Source organism: Monodon monoceros, unplaced genomic scaffold, assembly GCF_005190385.1.
Source record: "Monodon monoceros isolate NGI ecotype Baffin Bay Population unplaced genomic scaffold, NGI_Narwhal_1 Super_Scaffold_8, whole genome shotgun sequence".
NCBI lineage: Eukaryota > Metazoa > Chordata > Mammalia > Artiodactyla > Monodontidae > Monodon > Monodon monoceros.
Genome location: NW_021703785.1, coordinates 28,982,179 through 28,995,606, shown reverse-complemented (window position 1 = coordinate 28,995,606; position 13,428 = coordinate 28,982,179). Strand labels below are relative to the sequence as shown.

Here is a 13,428-nt window from a genome sequence, read left to right as displayed (position 1 = left end):
GAGTTTAGCTGGGGAGACGTGCACATTAAGAGAAAATTAAAGATTTCCAGTCTGGACAAGAAAGAGGCTGTAGATTCATTTCTCCCAGCTTCTTTTGGCCAAGTATAGCTATAAACCCTGGAAATAATGCAAGAGGCAATGGAAGGAGAACTCTGGATGGTGGAAAGAGGAAGACGAATTTGTTTGTGATCCTACGACTAAAGGAAAAACATAGTGGCAGGGGTCTTACAACCCTCCACCCAACAGAGAAAGGCTACTCAGCCCCTCGTGCCAGCTCTCCCATCAGAGAAGAGAAGGTAGCCCAAATGAGCTCATTCCTCTCCTGGATTAAATAGTTCTAGGAACACCACCAGGCAAGCAGGGCAATGTATACAAGGGTGAGAGATCAAGACCCACTCTGGAAATCATCAGGCAAGGGACAGGATCTGCTTCCACATAGACAACCTGGGCAGCCAAGCGACACTGCCGGGGAAGCCACAGCAGGCAGCCTGGTCGGGAAGTCTCTTTGTCCCTGTAGACCTGAGACTCCCCTCCCCCACCAAGAGACTGGGTGAGTGGGCACCAGTGGCAAAAGGGATCCAGCTACATTAAGAGTCTGTCCCAGAAGAACGTTCTGTCCCTTGGGGAGAGGGGGAGACTCTCACCATCTAGAGGCACCAGGCAGCCCAGCTTTGGGGGACTCCTTTCTCCTCCTCAAGCACTGGAAGGGCCCAGTGGGAGCCCCAGTGACACCAGATGAACCAAGCAGACAAAATGGCACTCTAAAGGCTCTAAAAATTAAATTGTCCAAAAGAAAAAAGAACATAAGTGTGAGTGAGGATGTAGAGAAATTAGAGCCCTATACGTTGCTGGTGGGAATGCAAAATGGTGCAGACACTGTGCAAACCAGTCTGGTGGCTCCTCAAAGGGTTAAACATGGAATTACAGCATTAAATATAGGATTACCCAGCAATTCCACTCCTATATATACACCCAAAAGAATTGAAGTCAGGCGTTCAAACAAAAACTCATACACAAATATTCATAGCAGCACTGTTCACAACAGCCAATGGGTGGAAACAATCCAAATGTTCATCAACTGGCTATCCATCAACAGATAAACAAAATGTGGTGTATCCATAGATGGAAAATTATTTGGTCGTGAAAAAGAATAAAGACTCATACATGCCACAACATGGCTGAATGTTGAAAACATTATGCTAAGTGAAAGTGCAAGTCACGTGTTTGAATTCCATTTATGTAAAATCTCTAGAACAGGCAAATCTATAGACACAAAAGTAGATTAATGCTTGCTAAGGACTGGGAGATGGGGAGACAGGGAGAGGATTTCTAAGGATACAGGTTTCTCATTGTGATGAAAATATTCTAAAATTGACGGTGGTGATGGTTGCACATATCAGTAATTATATTAAAAACCACTGAAGTGTACACTTAAAAAAAAATTGAATTGTCCTTGGAACCACAGTCTGCAAAGGTAAGCCAGGAGCTGTGTGCCAAACCCAAGCAGGTGACTGTCTGCTAAAATAAAAGATTTAAATAGGACCTGGAGTCTCCTAACATAATTGTTGAAAGGTTGATACAATTAAAAGTAACTATCATACTGAGAAAAGATGATCAACCAATGCCAACACCAAGATGAATCAGATACTGGAATTATGGGACAAGCAGCCTTCATAGAAACGTTTCAATAAGAAATTACATATTCTCTTGAAACCAGTGAAAATCTTAGCTGATCTGTCACAAAGATATTTAAGAATATAGCAAATGCCCTTAACTCGCAGAAGTAAGGCAAGGAGGAGTGACTTTTCACCCTATAACTTTCTGTATGCTTTGAATTATTTTCAATGAGCATGATTTTTAATAATAAAATTAAAACTAAAACATCATAAAATTAACTAAATTCCATTTTGAAAAGTCAGAGAAACAGCTACCCCATGCCCCAGTACTGAAATGCCTTCCTTTTCTGGTAAGTAGCTAGTGTACTTTTTAATGGTTTTATATTGAAGTCATGAAACATTGAGTTGGTGGTTTTCCTTATAGAAAGATTTATGAGCCACAATTTCAAAAAAAGAAAAAAAAAAGTACATCACTTTCTAGGAGCAAGTAAGTTCTATGAAACTGGCTGAGTTGAATTCTGATGGTGCCTATGTACTGCACTGAATTACCGTGTTCAATGTTTGAGGGAATAGAGGGCTAAATACTTTTCTATTTTTAAATAGTGTCTTTTTGCTCTTTACTATTTTTGTATGTCTAATTTATTAGAAATGCTGAATATTATGATTAGAGGAATATTTGTCCTCTGCATTCTACTGTGATTTAGGTAACAAACAAGTGTGGCAGCAACATTTTTTTTTTTTTTTTGAGTTATCACCACATACAAGGCTATAGGTACACTACATTCAGCTTTAAGAAATTATCATGTTTTTTTAAAAACTACCACCACTTGGGAACAATTTTTATCTAGTTAATGATGTTGAACTCAGAATAGAAAACATGGCTAGAAGTGATCAGTATTTACCCCACTCTTTTTCCTGAAGAAGCTTCAAGCTGAGTTCCACACTTTTGACCTAAATAAGTGGCATCAGCAGAAATCCTGGATATCAGCGCTCCTACAGAGTAAAAGGACAATAGGAAGGGGACCCTCCATGTTTTTTATGTTGTTTTCTCATCTGTATTTGTTACCTTCGAACTTTCCAAAGATCTGACCAACCATGATGTGATACTGTGATTTATAATAAGAAATACAAATTTGGTCTTCACCCCATTCCCGACACACAGCTCTTAAAACCCTCGAAATTTCCTGAGTGATGAGAGAGATAAAGTGTCATGTGTATGTTCATTAGGTGACTTTTGGAAAGTATCTAGGTCACCTAAGGCTGGGGGCTGGTTGTCAATGGAGCTAACAATGTGATTAGAGGGTTGAAACTTTCAGTCTCACCCACTGATTGAATTCAATCACCAATGGCCAATGTTTTTATCAATCATGCCTATGTAATGAAGCCTCCATAAAAACCCAGGACGGGATTTGAAGAGTTTTGGGGTTGGTGAACACGCAGAGATGCGGGGAGAGCAGCGTGCAGAGAGCATGGAAGCTCTGCATTCCTCCCCACACCTTGCGCTACACATCTCCTTCCTCTGGCTGATCCTGAGTTATATCTTTTTATAAAAAACTGGTGATCTAGTAGGTAAACCGTCTCCCTGAGTTCTGTGAGCCATGCTAGCAATTAATCAAATATTCATCAGAGGGGGGTTGTGGGAACCTCTGATCTATAGCTGGTCGGTCAGAAGCACAGTTGACAACCTGTACTTGTCACTGGTGTCTGAAGAAGGGGTTGTCCTGTGGATCTGATGCTATCCCCGGGTAGATGGCGTCATAATTAAGTTCAATTGTAGGACACCAAGCTGGTGTCAGAGAATTGCTAGGTGGTGTCGGGAAAAAAAAACCACACATTGGAACTGGGTACAAAACCACACGTAGTCATCACCTAAGCAGTTGTACCTGTAGTTACATGATTGAGAGCCAAGCTCCCATGTTTGGCAATTAGAGTACGTAGAAAGGCAATATCTATCCCTCTTATTTTATCAGGAAGCAACAGAGAAAATAATAATAATGCAAAATCTATTTTTCTACTAACCTGGAAGGCTGTGCAGAAAGCAGAGGACTAAGAAAATGTATGATGTACGCAATGCCAAAATAAGTGAGGCTGTTCATCGCCAGCGAGCTGCCACTCCTTGTCACAGGCATCCGTTCTTTCTTCACGGCGGCAGCAAGAGTCTCTGCTTGTGCCAAAAACATCCTAGCTATGACACGCACATGCAGATTTCAGCGTTCCTGTTAGAGCAAAGTATAAATGTAAAAATTAACCCCAAAAGGGACTTGTCACCATCAGGGAGCATGAATATTTCAATTTCTGGATCCATCAGTTACTGGGAAGACACATGGTGTCTTAGAATAAAAAAGTTATTCCGGAATAACTCTCTCAGTCTTAAGTGACAGAGGTAAGAAGAGTTGTCATTTTTGGAAAAACTTAGAAACCTATGGAAAACAATTTTTGTTAGGTTTATAAAATGATTCCAATAATACAGAAGTGTTGAAGGTTATACTGTCCCCTTGCCATCTCCCCTCCGGTTCAGTTGTTATTCCCCAGATTTAACTGTGTTAGGTTTCATGACTTCATGTCCGGAAAGATATATGTACTATTGCATGTAAATGATCCTTTCATTTACACAAACATCTGTGTTTTACAATTTTTTTAATTAACTGATATGTTGGTCAACTTTCCTTTTAAATAGTTAAATCTACCATTTCTAATCACAATTGCAAAAATAGCACAATGTATGAATATTACTAATACTTCTCTTTTTGATGAACATTTTGTTGTTTCTGGATCTGAAAATCAGTGAACATCTTTGCATTTAAGTAAAACTGTTAGATAAATTCCTGTGAGTAGGATTCTGGATCACAAGAAATCTTGGTATTTTAAAATTGCCTTTCAACGTGATTTGAGAGTACTTACTTATTCTAGCCAACACTGGCTATTATAAAACATTCTAGTGTTTCCAATAAGATAGGGGAAAATGGTGTCTTCTTGTTATTTAAATTTGCATGTATAGTTATGTGTTAATTTTAGCATTTTACCATATGGCTAGCTATTCAGTATTTGTTATTTTTTTCTGTGAAATGTTTCATTTTTATTCATTTTTCTATTGTGAGAACGCTTTGTGTAGTAAGAAAATATGGCATTTGTCTGGCATAGATTTTATACTTTGCATACATTTTCCATAGTTGTCATTTTTCTTGCAACATGAACTTTTTTTGTAATACCAAATTTATACTTTTTTATGTGGTCCAACTTATGACATTCCCTTCTCAATTTCTAAGTTAGAAAGAGTTTTTTCCATTCTAAAGTTTTTAAAAAGTAAGGTTATTTCTTCTGGTCTTTTTAGAATATCTCTTTTTAGTTTAAATGCTTGTATATCTGGTATTTATTTGAGACTAAAACTTCCAGCAGGGATTTAGCTTTAGTTTTTTGAGAAGAGCTATCCAAATGGCCCAATAGAACCTTCCGAATAATCTATCAGATGCTCAGCAATTTTAAATATCCTCTTCACCAATATCTTGATTATGTTTATGTGTCTGTTTCTGAATTTCTTTCAATTTTCTTGATTTATGAACTTATACCAAATTACTTTAGTGTAGCTTCATAGTACTTTTAAACCAATAAAAATGACTTTCTGCTAATTACTTTTCTTTATCAGACTATCCCAAGATGTTCTCACATGCTGATTATTTTACATGAATTTTTGTTAAGTTAAAAAAATCTGTTGTTAGTTTAATTGAGATATAAATGAGTTTATTGTTTAATTTTGGGAAAAATTGCCAATAGGAATTCTGTTTTTCTGTCTAAAAACAGGGTATGCCTTTCCTTTTATTTAAGGCTCACTTCATATCCTTTAGTGAAATATTAAAATTCTCTTCATATAATGTCTGGATATCTTTAATTTGTGTTTATTCTTAGATATCTTATCTCTGTTGTTTTGATGATGACAGTCTCTTCCCAAAATGCTGATAAAAGAAAAATGGAGAAGATATGATTTGTGAACTTGAGAAGCTCAGAGTTGAACTAGGAGTTTACAAACAAGTAAAATTGGGAAAATAAACACATGCACCAAGTGATGCGAGGATTCAGAGGAGATAGTGTCCATCTCTGCAAAATAAGTTTCCTAATAAAATGCAACATTTGATCTAGATGCTTAAGAATGAGTGGAGTCTCTAAGTCAATCAAAGGTTAAAGGACTTTGCAAGTAGAAGGCAGGGGAAATGCAAAAACAGGGCAATGAGAGAAGAAGCCACTCCTAGTGAGATGCTCCTGCTGGAATGGCAGGATGGCTGGAGCTAGAGATGTGTGGAAGGGGATTAGAACTGAGCTCCCAGGGCCATGGTCTGGGCTATACATGCATAGTCAAGGGTCTTTCGTTTCAAGTTAAGGAATTGGAATAGATTAAATGTGTCCTATATTGCAAGAGGATTTAGGTAGCTGTGAAGAGGTTTATCCAAAACAAGGAGAGACAGGTGGCAGGGAACGCCAGCAAGGGGAAGAAAGGTCAGGTTTGGACAGAGAATTTGAGGTCTTGGAAGCACATTCCAGTGGTAGCAAAGCTCCTAACATAAAGATGATTCTCATCAAATATTGAATGAATTAAAGAAAAAATAAATGGAAAAGCATGAATGCTTTGAAGTCAGGTATTTCCAGAAGTGCATAATGTATAATAATTTAATCTCAAGGTTTAAACCACTCATTCTATAAAACCAACAGACTTCCAAGAAGCGTAGTATTTTGCCTAATAAGCATGACAATATTAAAGAACTAGAATCTGGAACAGAGCTCTGTTTGAAATACAGCAGTAATTAAGTAAATTCATTAATGTTTCAAAGCACTTGGGACAGTGTTTGCACAAACTAAGTGCTGTGTAACTGATAAAACTGTTAAGTAAATACTGAATGCCTGGATGCACAGGCCCTGGATTAAAAACGGTAAAGTAGTCAATGTTTAAATCAGACCTCAGTTCCCTCTTTCTGAACTACTTACCTCCTCTGGCTGTCCCCTGAGTTTGACTCATGCCATCTTTCTAAGTTCCAAACATCTCCATTAATCTGCCTTTTTTCCAAAATATCTCACAGAAAAGGATGTATTTACTGCAGGAGTGTGTTCAGGAACAGAGGAAGGAGGGAGCTTGTGTCATTTGACACATGAAGGAAAGCTCTGTGCAGCTGGACCATTGTGAACTACAGCAGGATGATGGGCAGAGACGGGCAGGGCTCAACTCAGGCCACTTTTAAGGAGTTCAGACTTTCTTAAGAGCAATGAGAAGTCAGTAAAGGGAATTAACAAGAGAATTATGTGCTTAGACTTTCATGTAAAAATGATCCTTTCAGTTCACAGCGGAGAAAGAGATCTGAAGGAATCAAGAGCAAATGAGGAGTAGCTATTCCTGTAGTCAGAGTAAGAGATGATGATGGTTTATACTATAGGAGGCTCTGTGGAAAGGGAGAAAATCACGAAGAGGAACTGGGGACCCATTCAGATGGAGAATTGAAGAGGGGGCAACCTCAAGAATGATGACTAAGTTTTGTGCCATGAGCAACTAGGTACCATTTCCCTAGATGGGAAACTTTGGAGGAATTTCATGGAAAACAACATGAGTTCAGTTGGTTATATGAATCCAGAGTTCAGTAAAGTCTGTGATAAAGAAATATGCTTGGGAGTTGTATCAGGCCCATCTCACACATCCTATTACATCCTTTCAACCCCACCTCTTACTCTAACCGAAGCTGCTACAACCACCACTGCTATCCCCTCTCATCCAAGTTCCAACCAGATACTTCCAGGTCTAATTTGATAATGCCTCTCCTCAGCCTTAGCCTTGTACCTCTTGAGGGCTGCCTGAGGCTCGTATATGAACCCCTAGAATGTGAGGGAGTTAACTCCTGTGACGCCATCCTTGATCAATGGGAAATAGAAGCTGATGAATAAATACTTCTTTTTCTTCTCCCCTGGATGGGCAAATCTGAGCTGCATTTTATAAGGCTGCTCAGAAGACCTCAGAAGGATCCAGCACCAGTTGCCGCTGCAGAAGTGGTTAACTTGATAATGCATCTTTCTGCTGGTTTTCCTCCTTCCCTGTCTTGCTCGCCCCATGCATTTCTGCCACAGCCTGGAATAACTTTCAAATAAACTACAAACTTTTGCCTCATTCTGCTTTTGGACGAACCTAGGTAAGATAGGAGTTATCAGTGGGTAAGTGGTAATTCAAGTGCCAAGAGTGGATGAGATCACAGAAAGAGAGAGAAAAGAGTAAGCAGTCTTCAAAATCTGATATTTACTGATTGGATAGAACTAATAAAGAAAACTGAGCAGAGAATCCAAAGAGGAGGGAGAAACAGTGAAAGAAAAAGGGAGAGAGGGAGAGAGAGGAGAGGGATGTATCAAGGAAGGCACAAGAAAGGAATATCAAAGTAGGGAGTGGTCAGTTTTGTCAAATATTTCTGAGATCCGGAAAAATAAAGACCAAATGTGTACAGTAGATTTGGCATTGTGGAGGCTAATAATGCTCATGATCGGGACCAGCCTTTTTTTATTTTTTTAACATAACACACGTTTAAAAGAACACATGGAACTGAAAAATGTCATGAAGAACCTAGAGGTAAGACAGGAATAAAGACACAGACCTACTAGAGAATGGACTTGAGGATATGGGGAGGGGGAAGGGTGAGCTGGGACAAAGTGAGAGAGTGGCCTGGACATATATACACTACCAAACGTAAGGTAGATAGCTGGTGGGAAGCAGCCGCATAGCACAGGGAGATCAGCTCGGTGCTTTGTGACCACCTAGAGGGGTGGGATAGGGAGGGTGGGAGGGAGGGAGACGCAAGAGGGAGGGGATATGGGAACATATGTATATGTATAACTGATTCACTTTGTTATAAAGCAGAAACTAACACACCATTGTTAAGCAATTATACTCCAATAAAGATGCTAAAAAAAAAAAAAAAAGATCTTCTCAGACTGGAACTCTCGGTATTGATAAGCTGAATAAGCAAATAAGCAAGGGGGCTTTAAACACCCCTGGAGTCACATCGTGCTGGGGGCTCTCTCCTTGTGAGGTGGGTTTTCTCTGACGGCGTTTGGCACCACAGTGCTCAGTTCCGGTTGGGGGACACTTGAGAAGCTGGACTGATGAGTCTACGGCTGATCTTGACATTTCCCAGCACACATGTGCTAACACCTGTTCCAAACTTAGGACAACGTTTAGATCAGTTGTCATCTTCAATCTTGTAAACATACGGTGGGCTTCTCATCTGCAAGAGATTAACCCGAAATTGAACCTGCAATGCTGTCTTAAGGTAATGGCTGTATACCAAAAGGAAACCCTCTTGTACTGTTGGTGGGAATGTAAATTGATACAGCCACTATGCAGAACAGTATGGAGCTTCCTTAAAAAACTACAAATAGAACTACCATACGACCCAGCAATCCCACTACTGGGCATATACCCTGAGAAAACCATAATTCAAAAAGAGTCACGTACCACGATGTTCATTGCAGCTCTATTTACAATAGCCAAGACATGGAAGCAACCTAAGTGTCCATCAACAGATGAATGGATAAAGATGTGGCACATATATACAATGCAATATTACTCAGCCATAAAAAGAAACGAAACTGAGTTATTTGTAGTGGGGTGGATGGACCTAGAGTTTGTCATACAGAGTGAAGTAAGTCAAAAAGAGAAAAACAAATACCATATGCTAACACATATATATAGAATTTTAAAAAAATAAAAATAAAAATAAAAATAATGGTCATGAAGAACCTAGGGGCAAGACGGGAATAAAGACACAGGTCTACTAGAGAATGGACTTGAGGAAACGGGGAGGGGGAAGGGTAAGCTGGGACAAAGTGAGAGAGTGGCATGGACATATATACACTACCAAATGTAAAACTGATAGCTGGGGGAAGCAGCCGCATAGCACAGGGAGATCAGCTCGGTGCTTTGTGACCACCTAGAGGGGTGGGATAGGGAGGGTGGGAGGGAGGGAGACGCAAGAGGGAGGAGATATGGGGATATATGTATATTTATAACTGATTCACTTTGTTATAAAGCAGAAACTAACACACCGTTGTAAAGCAATTATACTCCAATAAAGATGTTAAAAAAAAAAAAGAAAAAAAAAGATGCACATTTCACTCAAAAAAAAAAAAAAAAAAGCATTTTGTGGGAATTTACCTGGTATTTTAACCACTCCCCAGCTGATGTGGGTTACTGATACCAAACACTTTCTGTTAGAGCAAAGGCAGCAGATTTGCTAGAATTCCTCCACGTGTGTTTTACAGCTAAGGTGACTTCAAATTCTAGCTTGACACCACCACAAAAATACCACCTTTTGTTTCCCAACAAAATCCTGCCTGAGTATCATTTCTAACAGTTCATGGTAATTTTTCCCTGATTTCTACACAAAGCTGGCAGAGTACTTGGAGGAAACGCTCATAGAAATGTAGACATATTTTGAAATATAAGATTTCTCGGTGTCTAAGGTAAAAGAAAGAGCTCAGTATTGTATTCTAAGACTATGGTTATAACTTTTGATGGAATATAATGCTAATAAAGAAAAATTAAATTTTGGACTAAGAGAAATCGTTTTGATATTTCACATGAACACATCAATGATGAACACGTCAACTCTTGAACTGAAATGCTTCAGTCCCACACAGACATGTTATTAGGATGATCAGGCATCCGTAATAAGAACAGCTAATACTGTGTGCCCAGCATGGTTTTAATGCTTTACTTATCCTGAGTCTAAATTTTTAAAATAATTGTATGAAGTAGGTATCATTCTCTCTATCTCGTAAGTAGGGAGACTGAGATATAGGAAGTTTAAATAACTTGCCCAGGTAGGCAGAGCTAAAATGTAGCAGAGGTAGGATCCAAGTTCTAATAACCTTGCCTCAAATCCATATTCTAAACCCTGAGAGTAAGAGTGAAACATAAGGAAGCAAACAGACCACTTAATTCCTCCTTTATGTATGGGAGCTTTTCATATTCTTACATGTCCAAAGCTAACAGTCAAAAGTAAGAGAAGTTCAGAAACCAGTCTAAGGTAGCCCATCACTGAACACACAGAACGGAGGACCCAGTGAGACGACTGACTGATGGTTAATTTCAGCGGTTATCAAATCTACATGGCAATACATTCAACAGACTAGAAAAATCAAACTTTGTAACCTGAAATGCACCCTGCTCATGCCATTCTTCATCGGATTTCAAAGTCTCTAGCGAAAGGGAGAGTCTACGCAGACAAAAATTCAAAGAAGAGGAGGAATTACCAGTCGGAAAGAGTAATGTTTGCTTCTGCCCTTTCTGCACTGCTGCTGAAACAGTCCTGTCTGGACTCTGTCTGCTCTGAGCCACCACCCTTGGGGTGATGGGCAAAACCTCTTCATTGCATTTGGCTTTACTTCTTGTAATAATGTTAATGTGAGAAGGCTGTTTAAAGGTTGTCCTAAATTTAAAAGCAGTTTCTAACCATTAAAATTTGTCTATGCTGAAGTTTAAAAAACTTTTTACGTTCAAAAATTAACATATAATACCAGGAAGATTTAACTGAGCATAAAACTAGTTGCATCTCATTTCAGAAAAAAAAATTCATACTGAACATCTCTACTTATTTTCCTGTACTTTACAAGGCCAGAGATTTCTGATATAAAATATCATATTCTTCTGTGTCTTCAAAATCTGTTTCTTAGACATATTTTCCTTCGATGATGCTATGATCCTCAAAGTGATTTACACAAGAAACGTTCATTTTTTTTTTTATGGTAGGCGGGCCTCTCACTGTTGTGGCCTCTCCCACTGTGGAGCACAGGCTCCAGACGCGCAGGCTCAGAGGCCATGGCTCACAGGCCCAGCCACTCAGTGGCATGTGGGATCTTCCCGGACCGGGGCACGAACCCATGTCCCCTGCATCGGCAGGTGGACTCTCAACCACTGCGCCACCAGGGAAGCCCAGAAACGTTCATTTTGAAATATAACCATGGCTCCAAATCCCAACTAAACATGTATGCCAACATCTTATTTTATTTTATTCATGTATTTTATAAATTTTATTTATTTATTTATTTATTTATTTATTTATGGCTGTGTTGGGTCTTTGTTGCTGCGCAGGGCTTTCTCTAGTTGCTGCGAGCGGGGGTTACTCTTCGTTGCGGTGCGTGGGCTTCTCATTGCGGTGGCTTCTCTTGTTGCCGAGCATGGGCTCTAGGCACGTGGGCTTCAGTAGTTGTGGCACGTGGGCTCAGTAGTTGTGGCGCACAGGCCTAGCTGCTCCGCGGCATGTGGGATCTTCCCGGACCAGGGCTCGAACCCGCCTCCCCTGCATTGGCAGGCGGATTCTCAACCACTGCGCCACCAGCGAAGTCCCAACATTTTACTTTAGACAACATTTTGCGCTTCAGCATTCTCACATGCAAAATAAAAATAACAGTACTCACTTTATAAAGGTAGTTAAGACCACGTCTGTGAAAGTGCCCGTAGGATGACTGTCACATAATAAAGGCCTTAAAAACAGTGATTACATCTCAAATTCAGTTCTTCACACACCAATGCACTGGTTTCAATCAACTGTTTTGTCATTCAAAAGACGCTCATTCAGTGACCCCCATGGGTCATCAAGAGACTCTACAGAGTTCTTAGAAATAATTGAAATTGATGGTTCTTGGAATATTTAAGCACCACACCTCCACCAGGCAACAATGAAGAGGATTATCTGCTTCAGATGCTCTCCTTGGCATGAAATGCTGGTTTAATGTCACAGAGGGAGACGAGAAGTCCAGTGGCAGGTTGGGAAATATATCCTTCCTCTTTTGACAGTTTTGGACATTGGGATTGTTGATTCTTGCCTCTACATATGCTGTGTGCTGGTTGGCCTCTTACAGAGCAGAACCGATCCCATGAGGGAACCTGGATAAATACACTCAGCCTCCTCAGGTCAAGGTGGCAGCTCTCCTAGGGCGCCTGACTTACACGGTTCAGGGCTGGGCTGAAAGCTACCATCTCTGAGCATTCAGGATGCATTCCTTTCAGAATGTGCAGGACTTAAAAATGTTAAGATGGTTCTTTCTTCTTTGGGATACATGGAAAAATAGTCCTGAGGATGTGGGCCATTCTGAATCTGTTGCATCACTTCCATCAGGTTGAACCTTTGGCATAGGGATGAGTTAGTTTATAAAAACAAAACCATGTATGAAACAAACTTTTCCATTTTCAACTGGTTTCTGGAGTAGTATAATCTAGAAATTGCATTTTATATTTCAGCTGAAAAGAAGCAAATAATAAGTTTGTGTATGACTGTCTCCTACCAGAAAATTTCCTGTGTGGCTCAGTAATCTGCTGACATGAAAGGAAGGTCAAGTCGATTAAAGTATCATCCTAGAAAGGAGAAGATTTTGTCAGATACAGAGACCATTTCCTGGGACTTCGTTGTATCTTGGGAACGTCTATTTAACATTCCACATGTGTGTATGTGTGCATCAAAACGTAAGTATCAACAGCTTGCATGTGTCACCTTGATGGTCTTGAAATAAAGTTAAGAACAGAGCAAGATTAGAGCAAGGAAGAGCTGTATTACAATTTCTGAGCTTTGTGAAGTGGCTGGTTCTATCCCTTAACCATCTCAGAGGAGATGTGGTGAACACAGCAAGGTGGAGATTTTTAGGCAAGGGTTTCTAAGAATAAGGAGGAGAAAAGAGTAGTTTTAGGGGGAAAAATGTAGCTATGGAAAAGTTGACAGTCTAATGTTCATGTAGATGTCTTTTTGGAGGAATGAAGAGATTTTCCTAAAAAAATATATACAGCTATTTGCAACTT

At 39.7% G+C, this 13,428-nt stretch overlaps 1 long non-coding RNA gene across 1 annotated transcript in view; it reads right to left on the bottom strand.

Moving 5' to 3' along the window:
• The window catches only part of LOC114888149, a 33,556-nt gene extending 29,737 nt beyond the window's left edge, over positions 1 to 3,819 (bottom strand). The window contains exon 1 of the long non-coding RNA XR_003791719.1: positions 3,636 to 3,819. This is a non-coding gene — a long non-coding RNA (uncharacterized LOC114888149). The remainder of the gene's footprint in view (positions 1 to 3,635) is intronic.
• Between the last annotated feature and the right edge of the window lie 9,609 nt (positions 3,820 to 13,428).